We start from the raw sequence: 17,195 nt of genomic DNA, 5'->3' as shown, positions 1-17,195 counted from the left end.
ACAAATTTCCAAATATCCAGCCATACCTCACATTATTTTAATCTATTATAAAAGCGTCTGCATTCACCATTTTAACAATAGTGAAGAGGAGCGACACCGATTAAGGATCTCTCTATTTGGACGTGATTCTGACATTTACATAGAGTTGTAAAACAGTATTCTTCTATCTATCCATTACACATTCATATAAAAAAATTGTTTAACATATATTCTTCAATTATCTAATTTATTATGATAATATGAAGTTCAGGATACGTCGATTGTGAGATACTCAAACCAACACTGTTTATGCGTCTAATCTCAGGTCATTCATCATTTCCTATCAAAGATGTATTGAATTATTTTGTGAAATTATTTTCTCCATGTTAATATTGTGTTGTTTTCACTCTAGTAGATCTATGATTGTCGTGAAAAAAATTTGTTCATTGGAATATCATCAAAAGTGTGATCTACGAATTGCTCTTTTTGTTGACTTCTAGCATAATCTTCAACGACCGTGATTTCCTTGATTAAGGACAAGATTATTGGCTTCTTGTTTTAAAAAGGTAATAAATATTCACCTTCAAATTTTAGGTCATACTTAAATTTAAATTAATAAATATTATGTTGACAAATAATATGTTCCTTTTTATGTGATTTCACAAGATATTCCATTTTTTTGACGTGGTTTAATAAGTGGTTCATAACAGGATATATATATATATATATATATATATATATATATATATATATATATATATATATATATATATATATACTAATTATTACAAAGAATAAATTTATTAAAATATATATATTTCTCATTGGTAAATCTAATCTAAAAAGTCATTATATACAAGGTTTTAAATAGAGATCGTGGTCTTGATAATGATAATGACTTCTTGATTTTAGACTATTAAATATGTTATGATGTGGTCTCTATTAAGTTAATGGTTTCTTGATTTTCGACTATTACATATATTAAGTGATAGATTGCGATCATCCTAGGATGAAATAATCACCACACTAAATAAATCTTACGTTAAATTATCATTTTGGTTCCCCGATTATTCTCTGCTCAAAAAATTAGTCCTTCTATTTTATTTTTAAATAATTTTAGTCTTTCATCTTCAATTTTGGTGTAAAAAATATTGAAGTGTACTTTTTGGATGATATGGCATGACACTTATTGGTTTTTTTACTATCCAAGTCATTTTATAAGTTAATTAAAATAAATTATAATTTTTAATGACCTGACAACTAAAATAATTTTAATTAATATTTTTTAAATTACATTTTAAAAGAAATTATTTGGGATTTAGACCCATGTCTTGCAAACTCCAACTTACGGGCTAACACTAAGTAATATTTGTGTATGCTATATAGACACTTAAAAGAAAAGTAACTAAAACAGGGTGGAACATGGTTGGAGATTTGGAAATGATTAATTCAAACTTTAAAGGAAAAAGTTTGTTATATATATATGAACTTAGTTAGACATTTCTTTTTTGCAGAATAACACCAAGTTTGGATTTGGTAGCTGTAGAAACGGTGAGAATTGTACCTATGCTCATGGGGTTGAATAGATAAGGCAGCCACCACCAAACTGGAAGGAGGTTTTCAGTCCTCATGCTAAAGACTAATTGCAGTTAGCCAAGAATTGGAATGATGACGAAAAAATCATTCACAATATTAAGCTTTGCAAGAAGTATTAAAATGATGAGGAGTGTCCTTATTGTGATAAGTGCATCTTTCATCATGAGAGTCCTGCTAAGTTTATGGATGTCTTTTGGAAAACAAGAGAGTCTTATGCAGTCAACATTGAAATTTATTGGTGATAAAGGAAACTATGGTTAATCTAGTTATAATTTTGTTCCAAAAAATTATGAATGCAACCTATAATATTTTCTCTCTAATGTGATTCTTATGTATACAACAAATACTTTATTTTAAAATTTGAATTAATGCATTTCCAAAATTCCAAATATGCAGCCATACCTCACATTATTTTAATACATTTACTTTAAGTGTTTATATTGAATACTAAATATTACTTAGTGTTAGCTTGTGTGTTGGAGCTTGTAGAGACATGGGCCTAAAGCCAAAATATTTGTTTTTTAAATTGAATTAAAAAATTTATTTTGTATCTGCCATAGGCTCAAAGATCCATTGCTCTGTGTCGGACAAAAGCCCAATAACACGAGGCCTACTCAACCAACCTACTCCACCGGCCCAACGTTTAAACACCTTCAGAAAGGGGTTTCAATTGCACAATCTCTAATCTTCATTGCTATTACAGCTATCTTAAACTCTAAATTGACATGAGCTTTGGAGTTCTATCACACTAGCTCCATCCGTTCCATTAATTGTTTTTATAAAACTAAATAATAGAATATGACTCTTTTCTACTTCATTCCATTCTATTACATCTTTTTCCACCAATCCAAACAAATCCTTAGAGACTTGCCCATTTTTGAATTTGATTTTATTAAAAATACTTGTCCCTTCATACACATGCGGATATGAGTATATTTTATATTTTATTCTTTCTAGAAGAAAAAAACTATTGAATTATTTAAATCTTTTAAAAATTTAACTTCTAGATGAATTAATTAAATAAATAAATTTGTTTATTAAAAATTATATTTATTCATTAATGTATAATATTATATGATTAAATTATATATAAACTTACCCTAAATTTAACCTATCCTCTAGTTAACCCATTATAAAAGCAGGTGTCTTCACCATTTTGACAATAGTAAAGAGGAGCGGCGCCGATAAAGTTTAATCCATTATAAAAGCGTCTGCATTCACCATTTTAACAATAGTGAAGAGGAGCGACACCGATTAAGGATCTCTCTATTTGGACGTGATTCTAACATTTACATAGAGTTGTAAAACGGTATTCTTCTATCTATCCATTACACATCCATATAAAAAAATTGTTTAACATATATTCTTCAATTATCTAATTGATTATGATAATATGAAGTTCAAGATACGTCGATTGTGAGATACTCAAACCAACACTGTTTATGCGGCTAATCTCAGGTCATTCATGATTTCCTATCAAAGATGTAGTTAATTATTTTGTCAAATTATTTTCTCCATGTTAATATTGTGTTGTTTTCACTCTAGTAGATCTATGATTGTCGTGAAAAAAATTTGTTCATTGGAATATTATCAAAAGTGTGATCTACGAATTGCTCTTTTTGATGACTTCTAGCATAATCTTCAACGACCGTGATTTCCTTGATTAAGGACAAGATTATTGGCTTCTTGTTTTAAAAAGGTAATAAATATTCACCTTCAAATTTTAGGTCATACTTAAATTTAAATTAATATATATTATGTTGACAAATAATATGTTCCTTTTTATTTGAATTCACAAGATATTCCATTTTTTTGACGTGGTTTGATAAGTGGTTCATAATAGGATATATGTTTTAAATATATATATATATATATATATATATATATATATATATATATATATATATATATATATATATATATATATATATATATATATATATATATATATATATATATATATATATATATATATATATATATATATATATATATATATATATATATACTAATATTACAAACAATAAATTTATTAAAATATATATATTTGTCATTGGTAAATCTAATCTAAAAAGTCATTATATACAAGGTTTTAAATAGAGATCGTGGTGTTGATCATGATAATGACTTCTTGATTTTAGACTATTAAATATGTTATGTTGTGGTCTCTATTAAGTTAATGGTTTCTTGATTTTCGACTATTACATATATTAAGTGATAGATTGCGATCATCCTAGGATGAAATAATCACAACACTAAATAAATCTTACGTTAAATTATCATTTTGGTTCCCCGATTATGCTCTGCTCAAAAAATTAGTCCTTCTATTTTATTTTTAAATTATTTTAGTCTTTCATCTTCAATTTTGGTGTAAAAAATATTGAAGTGTACTTTTTGGATGATATGGCATGACACTTATTGGTTTTTTTACTATCCAAGTCATTTTATAAGTTAATTAAAATAAATTATAATTTTTAATGACCTGACAACTAAAATAATTGTAATTAATATTTTTTAAATTACATTTTAAAAGAAATTATTTGGGATTTAGATCCATGTCTTGCAAATCCAACATACGGGCTAACACTAAGTAATATTTATGTATGCTAAATAGACACTTAAAAGAAAAGTAACTAAAACAGGGTGGAACATGGTTGGAGATTTGGAAATGATTAATTCAAACTTTAAAGGAAAAAGTTTGTTATATATATAAGAACTTACTTAGACATTTCTTTTTTGCAGAATAACACCAAGTTTGGATTTGGTAGCTGTAGAAACGGTGCGAATTGTACCTATGCTCATGGGATTGAATAGATAAGGCAGCCACCACCAAACTGGAAGGAGCTTTTCAGTCCTCATGCTAAAGACTAATTGCAGTTAGCCAAGAATTGGAATGATGACGAAAAAATCATTCACAATATTAAGCTTTGCAAGAAGTATTAAAATGATGAGGAGTGTCCTTATTGTGATAAGTGCATCTTTCATCATGAGAGTCCTGCTAAATTTATGGATGACTTTTGGAAAACAAGAGACTCTTATGCAGTCAACATTGAAATTTATTGGTGATAAAGGAAGCTATGGTTAATCTAGTTATAATTTTGTTCCAAAAAATTATGAATGCAACCTATAATATTTTCTCTCTAATGTGATTCTTATGTATACAACAAATACTTTATTTTAAAATTTGAATTAATGCATTTCCAAATTTCCAAATATCCAGCCATACATCACATTATTTTAATACATTTACTTTAAGTGTTTATATTGAATAATAAATATTACTTAGTGTTAGCTTGTGTGTTGGAGCTTGTAGAGACATGGGCCTAAAGCCAAAATAATTTTTTTAAAAAGTTGAATTAAAAAATTTATTTTGTATCTGCCATAGGCTCAAGAACCCATTGCTCTGGGTCGGACAAAAGCCCAATAAAACGAGACCCACTCAACCAACCTACTTCATCGGCCCAACGTGTAAATACCTTCACAAGGGGTTTCAATTGCACAATCTCTAATCTTCATTGCTATTACAGCTATCTTAAACTCTAAATTGACATGAGCTTTGGAGTTCTATGACACTCCATCCGTTCCATTAATTGTTTTTATAAAACTAAATAATAGAATATGACTCTTTTCTACTTCATTCCATTCTATTATATTTTTTCCATCATTCCGAACAACTCCTTAGAGACTTGCCCATTTTTGAATTTGATTTTATTAAAAATACGTGTCCCTTCATACACATGCGGATATGATTATAATTTATATTTTATTCTTTCTAGAAGAAAAAAACTATTCAATTATTTAAATCTTTTAAAAATGTAACTTCTAGAGGAATTAGTTAAATAAATAATTTTGTTTATTAAAAATTATATTTATTCTTTAATTTATAATATTATATGATTAAATTATATATAAACTTACCCTAAATTTAACCTATCCTCTAGTTAACCCATTATAAAAGCAGGTGTCTTCACCATTTTGACAATAGTAAAGAGGAGCGGCGCCGATTAAGTTTAATCCATTATAAAAGCGTCAGCATTCACCATTTTAACAATAGTGAAGAGGAGCGACACCGATTAAGGATCTCTCTATTTGGACGTGATTCTGACATTTACATAGAGTTGTAAAACGGTATTCTTCTATCTATCCATTACACATTCATATAAAAAAATTGTTTAACATATATTCTTCAATTATCTAATTGATTATGATAATATGAAGTTCAAGATACGTCGATTGTGAGATACTCAAACCAACACTATTTATGCGGCTAATCTCAGGTCATTCATGATTTCCTATCAAAGATGTAGTTAATTATTTTGTCAAATTATTTTCTCCATGTTAATATTGTGTTGTTTTCACTCTAGTAGATCTATGATTGTCGTGAAAAAATTTGTTCATTGGAATATTATCAAAAGTGTGATCTACGAATTGCTCTTTTTGATGACTTCTAGCATAATCTTCAACGACCGTGATTTCCTTGATTAAGGACAAGATTATTGGCTTCTTGTTTTAAAAAGGTAATAAATATTCACCTTCAAATTTTAGGTCATACTTAAATTTAAATTAATAAATATTATGTTGACAAATAATATGTTCATTTTTATTTGAATTCACAAGATATTCCATTTTTTTGACGTGGTTTGATAAGTGGTTCATAACAGGATATATGTTTTTAAATATATTATATATATATATATATATATATATATATATATATATATATATATTATATATATATATATATATATATATATATACTATTATTACAAAGAATAATATTATTAAAATATATATATTTGTCATTGGTAAATCTAATCTAAAAAAACATTATATACAAGGTTTTAAATAGAGATCGTGGTGTTGATCATGATAATGACTTCTTGATTTTAGACTATTAAATATGTTATGTTGTGGTCTCTATTAAGTTAATGGTTTCTTGATTTTCGACTATTACATTAATTAAGTGATAGATTGTGATCATCCTAGGATGAAATAATCACAACACTAAATAAATCTTACGTTAAATTATCATTTTGGTTCCTTGATTATTCTCTGCTCAAAAAATTAGTCCTTCTATTTTATTTTTAAATAATTTAAGTCTTTCATCTTCAATTTTGGTGTAAAAAATATTGAAGTGTACTTTTTTGGTGATATGGCATGACACTTATTGGTTTTTTTACTATCCAAGTCATTTTATAAGTTAATTAAAATAAATTATAATTTTTAATGACCTGACAACTACAATAATTTTAATTAATATTTTATAAAATACATTTTAAAAGAAATTATTTGGGATTTAGACCCATGTCTTGCAAACTCCAACATACGGGCTAACACTAAGTAATATTTGTGAATGCTATATAAACACTTAAAAGAAAAGTAACTAAAACAGGGTGGAACTTGGTTGGAGATTTGGAAATGATTAATTCAAACTTTAAAGGAAAAAGTTTGTTATATATATAAGAACTTAGTTAGACATTTCTTTTTTGCAGAATAACACCAAGTTTGGATTTGGTAGCTGTAGAAACGGTGAGAATTGTACCTATGCTCATGGGGTTGAATAGATAAGGCAGCCACCACCAAACTGGAAGGAGCTTTTCAGTCCTCATGCTAAAGACTAATTGCAGTTAGCCAAGAATTGGAAAGATGAAGAAAAAATCATTCACAATATTAAGCTTTGCAAGAAGTATTAAAATGATGAGGAGTGTCCTTATTGTGATAAGTGCATCTTTCATCATGAGAGTCCTGCTAAGTTTAGGGATGACTTTTGGAAAACAAGAGAGTCTTATGCAATCAACATTGAAATTTATTGGTGATAAAGGAAGCTATGGTTAATCTAGTTATAATTTTGTTCCAAAAAATTATGAATGCAACCTATAATATTTTCTCTCTAATGTGATTCTTATGTATACAACAAATACTTTATTTTAAAATTTGAATTAATGCATTTCCAAATTTCCAAATATCCAGCCATACATCATATTATTTTAATACATTTACTTTAAGTGTTTATATTGAATAATAAATATTACTTAGTGTTAGCTTGTGTGTTGGAGCTTGTAGAGACATGTGCCTAAAGCCAAAATAATTTTTTTAAAAAGAAGTTGAATTAAAAAATTTATTTTGTATCTGCCATAGGCTCAAGAACCCATTGCTCTGGGTCGGACAAAAGCCCAATAAAACGAGACCCACTCAACCAACCTACTTCATCGGCCCAACATGTAAATACCTTCACAAAGGGGTTTCAATTGCACAATCTCTAATCTTCATTGCTATTACAGCTATCTTAAACTCTAAATTGACATGAGCTTTGGAGTTCTATGACACTCCATCCGTTCCATTAATTGTTTTTATAAAACTAAATAATAGAATATGACTCTTTTCTACTTCATTCCATTCTATTATATTTTTTCCATCATTCCAAACAAATCCTTTGAGACTTGCCCATTTTTGAATTTGATTTTATTAAAAATACGTGTCCCTTCATACACATGCGGATATGATTATAATTTATATTTTATTCTTTCTAGAAGAAAAAAACTATTCAATTATTTAAATCTTTTAAAAATGTAACTTCTAGAGGAATTAGTTAAATAAATAATTTTGTTTAATAAAAATTATATTTATTCTTTAATTTATAATATTATATGATTAAATTATATATAAACTTACCCTAAATTTAACCTATCCTCTAGTTAACCAATTATAAAAACAGGTGTCTTCACCATTTTGACAATAGTAAAGAGGAGCGGCGCCGATTAAGTTTAATCCATTATAAAAGCGTCTGCACCATTTTAACAATAGTGAAGAAGAGCGGCACCGATTAAGGATCCCTCTATCTGGACGTGATTTTTGACATTTACATAGAGTTGTAAATTGGTATTCTTTTATCTATCCATTACACATTCATATAAAAAATTGTTTAACATATATTCTTCAATTATCTAATTGATTATGATAATATGAAGTTCTGAATACGTCGATTGTGGGATACTCAAACCAACACTGTTTATGCGGCTAATCTCAGGTCATTCATCATTTCCTATCAATGATGTAGCCAATTATTTTGTGAAATTTTTTTCTCCAGGTTAATATTGTGTTGTTTTCACTCTAGTAGATCTATGATTGTCGTGAAAAAAATTTATTCATTGGAATATCATCAAAAGTGTGATCTACGAATTGCTTTTTTTGATGACTTCTAGCATAATCTTCAACGACCGTGATTTCCTTGATTAAGGACAAGATTATTGGCTTCTTGTTTTAAAAAGGTAATAAATATTCACCTTCAAATTTTAGGTCATACTTAAATTTAAATTAATAAATATTATGTTGACAAATAATATGTTCCTTTTTATTTGAATTCACAAGATATTCCATTTTTTTGACGTGGTTTGATAAGTGGTTCATAACAGGATATTTGTTTTCTAAATATATAGTTTATATATAATATATATATATATCTATATATATATATATATATATATATAGATATATATATATATATATATTATATATATATATATATATATATATATATATATATATATATTATATATATATATAGATATATATATATATATATATATATATATATATATATATATATATATATATATATTATATACAAAGAATAAATTTATTAGAATATATATATTTCTCATTGGTAAATCTTATCTAAAAAGTCATTATATACAAGGTTTTAAATAGAGATCATGGTCTTGATCATGTTAATGACTTCTTGATTTTAGACTATTAAATATGTTATGTTGTGGTCTCTATTACGTTAATGGTTTCTTGATTTTCGACTATTACATATATTAAGTGATAGATTGCGATCATCCTAGGATGGAATAATCACAACACTAAATAAATCTTACGTTAAATTATCATTTTGGTCCCCGTATTATTCTCTGCTCAAAAAATTAGTCCTTCTATTTTATTTTTAAATAATTTTGGTCTTTCATCTTCAACTTTGGTGTTAAAAATGTTGAAGTGTACTTTTTTGATGATATGGCATGACACTTATTGATTTTTTTACTATCCAAGTCATTTTATAAGTTAATTAAAATAAATTATAATTTTTAATGACCTGACAACTAGAATAATTTTAATTAATATTTTTTAAATTACATTTTAAAATAAATTATTTGGGATTTAGACCCATGTCTTGCAAACTCCAACATACGGGCTAACACTAAGTAATAATTGTGTACGCTATATAGACACTTAAAATAAAAGTAGCTAAAATAGGGTGAGACTTGGTTGGAGATTTGGAAAAGATTAATTCAAACATTAAAGGGAAGGTATATTAATATATATATATATCTATATATATAATATATATATATATATATATATAATATCTATATATATAGATATATATATATATTATATCTATATATATACTATATATATATATATATATATATATATATCTATATATGGATTTAATTGAATACCTGACAGTGTAAAATGATTTACACCGTCAGTTAATCATAGCCGTTGGATATTGAAACAAGTTTGATTTTTATTTTAAAAATCTATAAAGTAATGCAAACGGGTGATAGTGATGAATCGATAGTGTAAAACTTTTTACACTGACAGTGCATAGTAATTAATCTCTCTATATATATATATATATAAGAACTTAGTTAAACATTTCTGTTTTGCAGAGTACCACCAAGTTTGGATTTGGATGCTGTAGACATAGTGTGAATTGTACCTATGGTCATTGGGTTGAATAGATAAGGCAGCCACCACCAAACTGGAAGGAGCTTTTCAGTCCTCATGCTAAACACTAATTGTAGTTAGCCAAGAATTGGAAAGATGAAGAAAAAATCATTCACAATATTAAGCTTTGCAAGAAGTATTAAAATGATGAGGAGTGTCCTTATTGTGATAAGTGCATCTTTCATCATGAGAGTCCTGCTAAGTTTATGGATGACTTTTGGAAAACAAGAGAGTCTTATGCAATCAACATTGAAATTTATTGTTGATAAAGGAAGCTATGGTTAATCTAATTATAATTTTGTTCCAAAAAATTATGAATGCAACCTATAATATTTTCTCTCTAATGTGATTCTTATGTATACAACAAATACTTTATTTTAAAATTTGAATTAATGCATTCACAAATTTCCAAATATCCAGCCATACCTCACATTATTTTAATACATTTACTTTAAGTGTTTATATTGAATACTAAATATTACTTAGTGTTAGCTTGTGTGTTGGAGCTTGCAGAGACATGGGCCTAAAGCCAAAATATTTTTTTTTTAAATTGAATTAAAAAATTTATTTTGTATCTGCCATAGGCTCAAAAATCCATTGCTCTGTGTCGGACAAAAGCCCAATAACACGAGGCCTACTCAACCAACCTACTCCATCGGCCCAACGTTTAAACACCTTCGGAAAGGGGTTTCAATTGCACAATCTCTAATCTTCATTGCTATTACAACTATCTTAAACTCTAAATTGACATGAGCTTTGGAGATCTGTCACACTCCATCAGTTCCATTAATTGTTTTTTTAAAACTAAATAATAGAATATGACTCTTTTCTACTTCATTCCATTCTATTACATCTTTTTCCACCAATCCAAACAAATCCTTAGAGACTTGCCCATTTTTGAATTTGATTTTATTAAAAATACTTATCCATTCATACACATGCGGATATGATTATAATTTATATTTTATTCTTTCTAGAAGAAAAAAAACTATTCAATTATTTAAATCTTTTAAAAATGTAACTTCTAGAGGAATTAATTAAATAAATAAATTTGTTTATTAAAAATTATATTTATTCATTAATGTATAATATTATATGATTAAATTATATATAAACTTACCCTAAATTTAACCTATCCTCTAGTTAACCGATTATAAAAGCAGGTGTCTTCACCATTTTGACAATAGTAAAGAGGAGCGGCGCCGATTAAGTTTAATCTAGTATAAAAGCGTCTGCATTCACCATTTTAACAATAGTGAAGAGGAGCGACACCGATTAAGGATCTCTCTATTTGGACGTGATTCTGACATTTACATAGAGTTGTAAAACGGTATTCTTCTATCTATCCATTACACATTCATATAAAAAAATTGTTTAACATATATTCTTCAATTATCTAATTTATTATGATAATATGAAGTTCAGGATACGTCGATTGTGAGATACTCAAACCAACACTGTTTATGCGTCTAATCTCAGGTCATTCATCATTTCCTATCAAAGATGTATCGAATTATTTTGTGAAATTATTTTCTCCATGTTAATATTGTGTTGTTTTCACTCTAGTAGATCTATGATTGTCGTGAAAAAAATTTGTTCATTGGAATATCATCAAAAGTGTGATCTACGAATTGCTCTTTTTGATGACATCTAGCATAATCTTCAACGACCGTGATTTCCTTGATTAAGGACAAGATTATTGGCTTCTTGTTTTAAAAAGGTAATAAATATTCACCTTCAAATTTAGGTCATACTTAAATTTAAATTATTAAATATTATGTTGACAAAAATATGTTCCTTTTTATTTGAATTCACAAGATATTCCATTTTTTTGACGTGGTTTGATAAGTGGTTCATAACAGGATAAATATTTTCATATATATTTAGATATATATATATATATATATATATATATAAATATTATATATATATAATATATATATATATATAGATATAATATATATATATATATATATATATATATATATATTATATATATATATATATTACAAACAATAAATTTATTAAATATATATATTTGTCATTGGTAAATCTAATCTAAAAAGTCATTATATACAAGGTTTTAAATAGAGATCGTGGTGTTGATCATGATAATGACTTCTTGATTTTAGACTATTAAATATGTTATGTTGTGGTCTCTATTAAGTTAATGGTTTCTTGATTTTCGACTATTACATATATTAAGTGATAGATTGCGCTCATCCTAGGATGAAATAATCACAACACTAAATAAATCTTACGTTAAATTATCATTTTGGTTCCCCGATTATTCTCTGCTCAAAAAATTAGTCCTTCTATTTTATTTTTAAATAATTTTAGTCTTTCATCTTCAATTTTGGTGTAAAAAATATTGAAGTGTACTTTTTGGATGATATGGCATGACACTTATTGGTTTTTTAACTATCCAAGTCATTTTATAAGTTAATTAAAATAAATTACAATTTTTAATGACCTGACAACTAAAATAATTTTAATTAATATTTTTTAAATTACATTTTAAAAGAAATTATTTGGGATTTAGATCCATGTCTTGCAAACTCCAACATACGGGCTAACACTAAGTAATATTTGTGTATGCTAAATAGACACTTAAAAGAAAAGTAACTAAAATAGGGTGGAACATGGTTGGAGATTTGGAAATGATTAATTCAAACTTTAAAGGAAAAAGTTTGTATATATATAAGAACTTAGTTAGACATTTCTTTTTTGCAGAATAACACCAAGTTTGGATTTGGTAGCTGTAGAAACGGTGAGAATTGTACCTATGCTCATGGGATTGAATAGATAAGGCAGCCACCACCAAACTGGAAGGGCTTTTCAGTCCTCATGCTAAAGACTAATTGCAGTTAGCCAAGAATTGGAATGATGACGAAAAAATCATTCACAATATTAAGCTTTGCAAGAAGTATTAAAATGATGAGGAGTGTCCTTATTGTGATAAGTGCATCTTTCATCATGAGAGTCCTGCTAAGTTTATGGATGACTTTTGGAAAACAAGAGACTCTTATGCGGTCAACATTGAAATTTATTGGTGATAAAGGAAGCTATGGTTAATCTAGTTATAATTTTGTTCCAAAAAATTATGAATGCAACCTATAATATTTTCTCTCTAATGTGATTCTTATGTATACAACAAATACTTTATTTTAAAATTTGAATTAATGCATTTCCAAATTTCCAAATATCCAGCCATACCTCACATTATTTTAATACATTTACTTTAAGTGTTTATATTGAATACTAAATATTACTTAGTGTTAGCTTGTGTGTTGGAGCTTGCAGAGACATGGGCCTAAAGCCAAAATAATTTTTTTTAAATTGAATTAAAAATTTATTTTGTATCTGCCATAGGCTCAAAAATCCATTGCTCTGTGTCGGACAAAAACCCAATAACACGAGGCCTACTCAACCAACCTACTTCATCAGCGCAACGTTTAAACACCTTCGGAAAGGGGTTTCAATTGCACAATCTCTAATCTTCATTGCTATTACAGCTATCTTAAACTCTAAATTGACATGAGCTTTGGAGTTCTATCACACTCCATCAGTTCCATTAATTGTTTTTATAAAACTAAATAATAGAATATGAATCTTTTCTACTTCATTCCATTCTATTACATCTTTTTGCACCAATCCAAAAAATCCTTAGAGACTTGCCCATTTTTGAATTTGATTTTATTAAAAATACTTGTCCCTTCATACACATGCGGATATGATTATAATTTATATTTTATTCTTTCTAGAAGAAAAAAACTATTCAATTATTTAAATCTTTTAAAAATGTAACTTCTAGAGGAATTAATTAAATAAATAAATTTGTTTATTAAAAATTATATTTATTCATTAATGTATAATATTATATGATTAAATTATATATAAACTTACCCTAAATTTAACCATTCCTCTAGTTAACCCATTATAAAAGCAGGTGTCTTCACCATTTTGACAATAGTAAAGAGGAGCGGCGCCGATTAAGTTTAATCCATTATTAAAGCATCTGCATTCACCATTTTAACAATAGTGAAGAGGAGCGACACCGATTAAGGATGTCTCTATTTGGACGTGAATCTGACATTTACATAGAGTTGTAAAACGGTATTCTTCTATATATCCATTACACATTCATCTAAAAAAATTGTTTAACATATATTCTTCAATTATCTAATTGATTATGATAATATGAAGTTCAGGATACGTCGATTGTGAGATACTCAAACCAACACTATTTATGCGGCTAATCTCAGGTCATTCATCATTTCCTATCAAAGATGTAGCGAATTATTTTGTGAAATTATTTTCTCCATGTTAATATTGTGTTGTTTTCACTCTAGTAGATCTATGATTGTCGTGAAAAAAATTTGTTCATCGGAATATCATCAAAAGTGTGATCTACGAATTGCTCTTTTTGATGACATCTAGCATAATCTTCAACGACCGTGATTTCCTTGATTAAGGACAAGATTATTGGCTTCTTGTTTTAAAAAGGTAATAAATATTCACCTTCAAATTTAGGTCATACTTAAATTTAAATTATTAAATATTATGTTGACAAATAATATGTTCCTTTTTATTTGAATTCACAACATATTCCATTTTTTTGACGTGGTTTGATAAGTGGTTCATAACAGGATAAATGTTTTCTAAATATATAGTTTATATATATATATATATATATAATATATATATATATATATATATATATATATATATATATATATATATATATATATATATTATATATAATATATATAATACAAACAATAAATTTATTAAAATATATATATATTTGTCATTGGTAAATCTAATCTAAAAAGTCATTATATACAGGTTTTAAATAGAGATCGTGGTGTTGATCATGATAATGACTTCTTGATTTTAGACTATTAAATATGTTATGTTGTGGTCTCTATTAAGTTAATGGTTTCTTGATTTTCGACTATTACATATATTAAGTGATAGATTGCGCTCATCCTAGGATGAAATAATCACAACACTAAATAAATCTTACGTTAAATTATCATTTTGGTTCCCCGATTATTCTCTGCTCAAAAAATTAGTCCTTCTATTTTATTTTTAAATAATTTTAGTCTTTCATCTTCAATTTTGGTGAAAAAATATTGAAGTGTACTTTTTGGATGATATGGCATGACACTTATTGGTTTTTTAACTATCCAAGTCATTTTATAAGTTAATTAAAATAAATTACAATTTTTAATGACCTGACAACTAAAATAATTTTAATTAATATTTTTTAAATTACATTTTAAAAGAAATTATTTGGGATTTAGATCCATGTCTTGCAAACTCCAACATACGGGCTAACACTAAGTAATATTTGTGTATGCTAAATAGACACTTAAAAGAAAAGTAACTAAAATAGGGTGGAACATGGTTGGAGATTTGGAAATGATTAATTCAAACTTTAAAGGAAAAAGTTTGTTATATATATAAGAACTTAGTTAGACATTTCTTTTTTGCAGAATAACACCAAGTTTGGATTTGGTAGCTGTAGAAACGGTGAGAATTGTACCTATGCTCATGGGATTGAATAGATAAGGCAGCCACCACCAAACTGGAAGGAGCTTTTCAGTCCTCATGCTAAAGACTAATTGCAGTTAGCCAAGAATTGGAATGATGACGAAAAAATCATTCACAATATTAAGCTTTGCAAGAAGTATTAAAATGATGAGGAGTGTCCTTATTGTGATAAGTGCATCTTTCATCATGAGAGTCCTGCTAAGTTTATGGATGACTTTTGGAAAACAAGAGACTCTTATGCGGTCAACATTGAAATTTATTGGTGATAAAGGAAGCTATGGTTAATCTAGTTATAATTTTGTTCCAAAAAATTATGAATGCAACCTATAATATTTTCTTTCTAATGTTATTCTTATGTATACAACAAATACTTTATTTTAAAATTTGAATTAATGCATTTCCAAATTTCCAAATATCCAGCCATACCTCACATTATTTTAATACATTTACTTTAAGTGTTTATATTGAATACTAAATATTACTTAGTGTTAGCTTGTGTGTTGGAGCTTGCAGAGACATGGGCCTAAAGCCAAAATAATTTTTTTTAAATTGAATTAAAAAATTATTTTGTATCTGCCATAGGCTCAAAAATCCATTGCTCTGTGTCGGACAAAAACCCAATAACACGAGGCCTACTCAACCAACCTACTTCATCAGCGCAACGTTTAAACACCTTCGGAAAGGGGTTTCAATTGCACAATCTCTAATCTTCATTGCTATTACAGCTATCTTAAACTCTAAATTGACATGAGCTTTGGAGTTCTATCACACTCCATCAGTTCCATTAATTGTTTTTATAAAACTAAATAATAGAATATGACTCTTTTCTACTTCATTCCATTCTATTACATCTTTTGCACCAATCCAAAAAATCCTTAGAGACTTGCCCATTTTTGAATTTGATTTTATTAAAAATACTTGTCCCTTCATACACATGCGGATATGATTATAATTTATATTTTATTCTTTCTAGAAGAAAAAAACTATTCAATTATTAAATCTTTTAAAAATATAACTTCTAGAGGAATTAATAAATAAATAAATTTGTTTATTAAAAATTATATTTATTCATTTATATATATATTATATGATTAAATTATATATAAACTTACCCTAAATTTAACCATTCCTCTAGTTAACCCATTATAAAAGCAGGTGTCTTCACCATTTTGACAATAGTAAAGAGGAGCGGCGCCGATTAAGTTTAATCTATTATAAAAGCGTCTGCATTCACCATTTTAACAATAGTGAAGAGGAGCGACACCGATTAAGAATCTCTCTATTTGGACGTGATTCTGACATTTACATAGAGTTGCAAAACGGTATTCTTC

At 27.1% G+C, this 17,195-nt stretch overlaps 2 long non-coding RNA genes across 3 annotated transcripts; both read left to right on the top strand.

The window, feature by feature from the left end:
- The first annotated feature begins 380 nt into the window (after window positions 1-380).
- Window positions 381-16,197, top strand: LOC127127934 (uncharacterized). 2 transcript variants are annotated; one of them, XR_007805553.1, is made up of 3 exons: window positions 381-545; window positions 1,494-1,595; window positions 15,909-16,197. It is a non-coding gene; the product is annotated as an uncharacterized LOC127127934 (long non-coding RNA). The 2 variants fall into 2 exon arrangements; XR_007805554.1 differs by lacking the exon at window positions 15,909-16,197 and adding an exon at window positions 4,420-4,747.
- Window positions 5,574-12,023, top strand: LOC127127935 (uncharacterized). Its single transcript, XR_007805555.1, has 3 exons — window positions 5,574-5,703; window positions 8,544-8,602; window positions 11,875-12,023. It is a non-coding gene; the product is annotated as an uncharacterized LOC127127935 (long non-coding RNA).
- Window positions 16,198-17,195: the final 998 nt, after the last annotated feature.

The sequence above is a fragment of the Lathyrus oleraceus genome, chromosome 3 (assembly GCF_024323335.1).
Source record: "Lathyrus oleraceus cultivar Zhongwan6 chromosome 3, CAAS_Psat_ZW6_1.0, whole genome shotgun sequence".
NCBI lineage: Eukaryota > Viridiplantae > Streptophyta > Magnoliopsida > Fabales > Fabaceae > Lathyrus > Lathyrus oleraceus.
This window is presented reverse-complemented; position numbering and strand designations above follow the sequence as displayed.